The sequence below is a fragment of the Octodon degus genome, unplaced genomic scaffold, assembly GCF_000260255.1.
Source record: "Octodon degus isolate 3935 unplaced genomic scaffold, OctDeg1.0 scaffold00111, whole genome shotgun sequence".
Lineage (NCBI taxonomy): Eukaryota > Metazoa > Chordata > Mammalia > Rodentia > Octodontidae > Octodon > Octodon degus.
Window position 1 is genome coordinate 10162116 of NW_004524687.1, and position 6972 is coordinate 10169087.

Here is a 6972-nt window from a genome sequence, read left to right on the forward strand (position 1 = left end):
TATATATATAATTAGTTAGGATAGAAAAACACATGCCATCTTCAAAGATTACCACCAGCACCTTGGTTAGACCCATATGAATAGCTTAAGGACAACTGAAGGATAAGGAAAAGTCCTAGCCAGCTCTGGCTATTAATATATGGATATAGGGTCCAGCGCAGCCAAAATAGAGACAATTGCTCTTCTTTTAAGCAGTGTCACTCAGATAGTCCTCCATAATGGCATTTTGTAACATATTTAAATTTTCATTTCATTTTGACATATTTAAATTTTCATAACATAGGCCTTTTAACCAATCATCTCTATTCAATACATAAAAATCTTTTACCTAATTAGTTGTCCTTTAATGGAATGTACATTACAAGTTTTTTGTTAAAGTAAGAGATCTGAATCAGAAAGAAAAGTCTTATTACCACAGTCAAACTTTATGTTTTGGAAAACATGTATATCTGTAATTGTAAATACACTGAAAACACCATGAAATGAACAATAATGAATTGTCATGTACATGTGAAAACCTTTGTTTCTTAATTTAGTTTTGTATCAAGAGCATCTTTTATGAGAAAAATATTGAAATTTTTTCTGAAAAACTTTATCTTCCCCAATGACCAAATTATTGGGGGCTCCTTATTAGTGAACAAAGATTGACTAACTCCTCTATTCACCAATTAGAATCCTGTGCAAAAATCTCTCACCACTCTAAGGAATTTTTGTTTAATTAGCTTAATTTTGAAATGAACTGTTAGTAAACTAATTTTGGTGTCACTTAGCATGGCTTGTAAATTAGGTGAAAGCATACTTTTTAAGTCTATAACTCAAACTCTATTATGAATAAATGTTAAAAGAGAAAACTGTTGAGCTCAAATAAGAATAGCTGTTCATGAAATTACATACAAACTTCTTTACAAAATCAGTACACTCAGACATATTTTGGACCCAATTGAATTAAAATAACTTCTTGGTAGTTAGGAGATCCAAAATTCTGTGATTTTGGAGAGTCATAGCTGCCAGAAGTCTATGTTATTCTGTAAGTAACAGTCTTGACAGTGGGAAGGCACAAGCAGGTGGAACTCCCCAAAGCGGGGGGGGAAGACACCTTGGCTGGGTCATCAGAATTGATAGTGAATGCTAAAGATGTTGATTTTCTCTTTCCCAAATGCCCAGGATGCCTGCGAGGGTAGCACATGTCAGGACTGGAAGGGTCCTACCAGGATATCTGACTAACACACAATGGTTCTTTTGGAAGCCACTGTGGTAATTAGTCAAAGGAAAGCAAGAGAAGTGCCTTCCTTCTCTTGAGTGAGAGATTTATGACATGCAGTCCTTGGGAATATGATCATGCATGGGACAGGGAAACCTATTGCAAAACTTTTAATGTTTACTGAGTAATGATATCATCACAACCTTTGGGGGACTGGAAAAGAGAACAAGCAGAGTGAATGGGGCATCCTGAGTAAATTGGTAGCTGGTATGATTACCAAAGGCCAGAAACAATTGTGTGTAATTATATTGATGGGGGGAGAAGATGTGTTAGTGATATATTGGAGGACAGATGAAGCTAAATGCAAACAGAGGCTTAGAAAGACAGAGTAGTATCAGGGGTTATGGGCCTATGGATGGGCTTAGTTGAGCTCTTGTATTTATATGTGTTAGTGAAATAGGATCAAAGGAGTCAAGACACTCACTCTGATTAAAAGTATTTCATATTGTCAGTGTGAGGGAAAGAGACTATGGACATTTTCCTGCAGAGTCAGTGTGGGCCTTCTATTTCATATTTGGAATAGTGTATGATGTTAGTAAGGAGCTAGACTTGGAAGGAACTGCTGTGCCATATAGGTGGCTGCAGACAGAGAAATAGATCCAGAAATTTTTGGATAAGGAAGGATTATACCAGTTTAGCAAGAAATGAGTGAAGTGTAGAGCTTTGAAGAAATAATTAAGAATGGCCAGCAGAAGCTGTGGGGGTGCAACTGTGGGGCATGCCAAAAGGAAAGGATTACTGGGATAAAGGGCATAGAGAAGAGGAGAGGAAGGGCCTACATAGGGTGAAAATAAGTGTGAGCACAAGAAATGATTCTACAACTGAGGCAAAACACAATTGGATTGGACTCACAGCAGAATTTAGAGTAAAACCCACAGGAAAATCCACTAAAAAAAAAAAAAAAGGATGTTTACATTCCTCTTCATCAATCGTCAAACAGGAGGAGTACAATAAGGAAGCAAAGCAATTTGACAGACAAATAGCAATGAGAAAGTTTCAAATCAAATTGGTAGGACAGTTTCAATAATTAACACATTGCATACATTCTTCCTAGTGGTTAATTGCTGTATAAGACGCAGACATGATATCCTATTTACAAACACTATTATAACAAATCCCTCCATTCATTAAGAGAATGTAACTATATATCTATCCTAACCATTTTGAATACACAGATACAAAATGGACGTTCATTTATATATCCCCTTTTTTGTTTAGTTCCTTCATTTGAATATTATAGGTGTGTTAACTCAGCAAAAATATTCCAAAAGAGTCCAGTAATGCATAATAGTATTTGGTCTTTCGCTTGACTGGCAATGTCAGAAATTGTTGACCTGAGTCTCCTACAGCTCAACATAATAACATGACTTTACTTCTTGTGCTTCATTTTTATACTTTTCTGCTGGATGGTTAAGACCAAGATAAAGCAAGACCTATGCAATGAGTTGTAGCTTTTGGATCTGAGAAGGTCAGTGAAATCTCCTCAGGATTTATCCTGAGATCCTGTACCTCAGATTGTAGATCCTTTGTCAGTGTGGCCATGTGGATGAGTCATGGCCATTGCTTGGCCAATGTGCTCCCCGTGAAAGCCTGAAAGAATGTTTTCTCTCCATGTGACTCTCCTTAGGCACACTCTACATCATTGATTCCTTTCCTCTTTGGCCCGATAATCTCCTTGATCAGAAAATTTGTGACACTACTGAGTTACATGATGTTACAGTACAAGATCTCATATGTCCTGAGTCTTAATTGACCTTGGAAGGCTAGGGCCAAAATGTTGGCTTCCTTGCAGCCCTCCTTTTTCTCTAATTTTGAAGACCAATGTGTACTATGTTTGTTCATCATTGGAAACACCTCATAGAGTAACACTGGTTTTGCTTTGCTCACAGGTCTTTTTCTTGGGCCTGTTGATAAAGCTTTACAGGACAGCAAAAAGTACAAAAGACCTAAAAATTTTTCTAGCAATTGCATATGCTAGAGGCCTGTACTACTATGAATAGATTAGGAAATTAATGAACTTAATGCATATTTAGAAAAGGTGTCAGAGTAAGGCAGTTCCATCTACCATAAATGATCCAAAAATGTACTGCTGGACAAAATTAGATATAAGACCACAGTTGCCAATGTCCATAATTCAAGTGGAGATAGTAGAATTGTGGCAAGCAGGTGCTTAAGCCACTGAATTATAATCAATGTAGTAGAAGACCTAGACTGCCTCCAGAACTCACTGATGACTTACTTATAGGGCAGATGGGATGGCTGGATTAAGCTTTAGTTCTTTTAAAAAGGGCTGCTCTGAAGACAGCCTCATTAAAGTGACCCTAATGAGTATTAAATCACATGAAATTTCTTTAAAATAAGATTTACTTAATTTTTTTCCAAAAAAAAGAAAAGACCAATATGCTAGCTAGCCTATCCTCATAAAGATGTCGCGCGGAGCAGCAGAAGGTTAGCATTATGTCCTATATTTTTGGGGGGGCCTTGTTGTAGAACTAGGGATAAACTTCAATGGGCCTGGCATCTGCGTTGAGGTTTAGTCTGAGCAGAAAGATATGGGCATATAAGAGCTAAAAATGGCTGGGCCATTAGTCCTCTTTACCTCATTGGATGACTGAGGCTGGTGTGTTGTGTGAAGATTCTTTTGGACCTCACACAATTTAGACACTTCCTGAGTAATTTGACCAATATAAACAGTGATGGCTTCTTGGTTAGAATGTTCCAGGGAAGTGCCTAGGTGAAAGCCTTGCAAGGTATGAGTCTGCCAGTACACATCCCTGTTCTTTACAACTGGTGGTTTTGAGTGGTCTGTGAATAAAGTCAGCCTCCTCCTCTGACCACTGCGGGTGTACAACTCAGATCCTGCTTCTTGGTTATATAAACAAACTCTCAAGTGGGGAGTTGATATTTGCCTGAGAAACCATCCCTCCTTCCTTGTACCTTCCAACTGCTGTTGCTGCCACTGCTGGCAGAGTGGAAGTGTGCAGAGAACACTCATTGTCCATGGAGTATCTTGGGCAGACAGGCTTTGTGTGAACAACTTTCTTGGGGTTGAGGACTCCACATAGGAGGTGCTCCCTGCTTAGTGAGGCTGCCAGTGTTGTTTTCAGGCTGTTAAATGTGAAGGATTCAGTGCACAGCAGAAGTACTTACTGATTTGTGGTATTGTTCTGCATTTTTGCCACATTCTCCTGGAACGCTGGACCAAGACAAATCCCTTGGATTAATCCCATGTGATAGACTTTAGTGTGCCCCACCTGGGTCAGCAGCAGAACTCATACTTCACGGCTCCTGGAGCCCAGCTGTGCTACTTTGCTTTTGTGTAACAAGCAGTCCTGGCCCTCTCCAGGGTCTCCCTTGCCTTGTCCTCTCTGTCTTCAGTGGAGCCTGGCCTACAACTTGCACAGCCATGTCATCTCGAGAGCAGTGCTCTGCAATCTCCCTGCTGTGCCTTGTGACATGGACTTACTGCAGGCCCTAGAGGTCCTGGAGGTCAAGGAGTAAGTGCAAGGAGACTCTGCACTTTGGAAAATGATCCTCATCCTGACCTGGAATCCTTTGTCTTGTTTCTTGGAGGCTTCTATTAAAACCATTACTGATTGGGGTTTCTAGCTGGTTAAGGAGGGGGATTTGAATGTTGTGAGGCAAAGCAGAATGTATATAGTATTTCCTATAGGGAGTGGCCTGACAAGTTGCCCTAGATCACTGTGCTTCTCCAGTGGGTCACCTGTGCCTCAGATTGGTGAGTGTGGGAAAGTTGGGACTTGACCTGCTTGACAGATGTGGGGGATGCTTAGTGTATCTGGTGCTCTATTGTCAGCCTCACAAACCAGAGCCTGGCCATCTCCTCTACAATGCATGCTTCTGCCAGCATTGCTTGTGTGCAACCAGCATGCACTGTGCTAAAGAGCTTAAGTGATGACCACGTGACATCTCCTGCCCTCTGTGCTCCTAATGGAACAGCACAAAGTGCTGTCAGTCTGCTTTTCTCTCCAAGACTTAGGGCCACCGTGTGGATGCTGATATACAGTGAGATGAGAGTTTGGGCTTTTTTACTCTGGATTTTGGGTGGTTGATTTGTTCTCGCTGTATGGCCAGAAGGCCTCTGTATGTCCCTATCTTTGGCTATATCTTTCTGACAATAAAGTGATGAATCCTCTAGAAAAGAACAAAAAACAAAAAACCAAAAACCTGGGCCATTACCTGAATAAATAAAGCTAGGTGGCCAAAGCAGGGAATACTATCAGCAAAGAGGGAGCTGACAACAATAGTTTTTCTCTGAGCCACTGAGAAAGTCCTCAACCCATCAAGTAAAAGCATTCACAGGGACTAGGAGATATATTAGTTTTCTTATTCTTGGTATGTGGGTGAAATCAGTTTCAGTCTTGAGTTGGAGAAAAACACCATGCTTGATTTGTAGGAAAAGGAGAGGAATTCAGAAACCCCTGAGGTGTGATCACATATCGGAGATAGCATTCAATGGTGATGGTTTTGAGTTTTCCAAGAGGGAAAGCAAGTAAGTCTCAGGCAGTCTGATTCGGGGTAGTAGAAAACTGTCATGAAAAGATGAAAGAATGGAGAGGGCCTGTGAAGTGAGGAGAAGGGATATAATTTAGGAGCTATGTATCTCTGGTGGGAAGGTCCTGATATCCTGCTATTGTTAGTGTTCAGAACGGGCCTAAACCAGGGCTATACCAAAAAATGGGTAATATTGACCCTTAAGGACATGAGAGGGGAGGTCAGCTACCTCTTCAGCAGTTTTACTTACAAAGGTGTTTCCAGCAGCTTTGGGGTCTCAAGGCCTCCGTTATCCTCTACAATAAAGAACTCCCAACTGAGTTCATAATAGGGTGGCTGCAAGGAGTGCTTTAATGGATGAGGTATTAATGAAAGAACTTGGGAAGTGAGAAATCTTCTTTCTTCTCAGATGACAGCATAATTAGGTAATAAATTAAATGTATACCTGGAGTCCATATAAATGTGAATTTGTGGGTCTTTAGCTAATATAAGGGCACAGATCAGTTCTTAATTTAGCCTAATGAGAGATAGTGGATGGAGAGAGACCTGCAGCATCTATGATGGAATCATGGGAGACAACAGCAAATGCTGTCCTTGCAAAGGAGCTCCTGGAGATAGGCTTATACAAACTTCTGTTGATAATCCAGGTGTGGTCAGGGTTGACAAGGGGGATAACGGAGATGTGAAGGAAAGGAGAGGTTGCTAGGTGAATCACAGACATACAATCTTGTGGCTTTGGTCCTTTGGAGGGTAGTGGCATGATAAGGAAGTAAGACTCAGAGTTAAAACCAATGTCTAAAGCAATGGTAACCATGGGAGTTTTTGTGAAAAGTTAGTATAATAAAAAAAGGGGAAGAGTGTGTGTGTGAAAGGTAGGATGAATACATGAATCCTTGAAAATTATGGGATGAGAAAAGTGTGAAGGGAACATATCTAGCAATTTTAAATGACTCTGGGAGGCTCAGAGCTGCCACAGCAGTACATAGGGAGGCATAGCAGCCATGACTTCTAAGATAATGAATGTCAAGCTGTTTGGACAGGAATATGATGAGGCATGTGCTTGGACCCTGTGGCTGAACTCTTGCTGCACATCCTGTGTTCAGTTGTATGAAGATTGAAGGGTTGAGTGAAGTCTGGAAGGGGTAAAGAGAAGATTGTTTTTAGGGCCCCTCAAAGGCTGAAAGTATGAGTAAGAG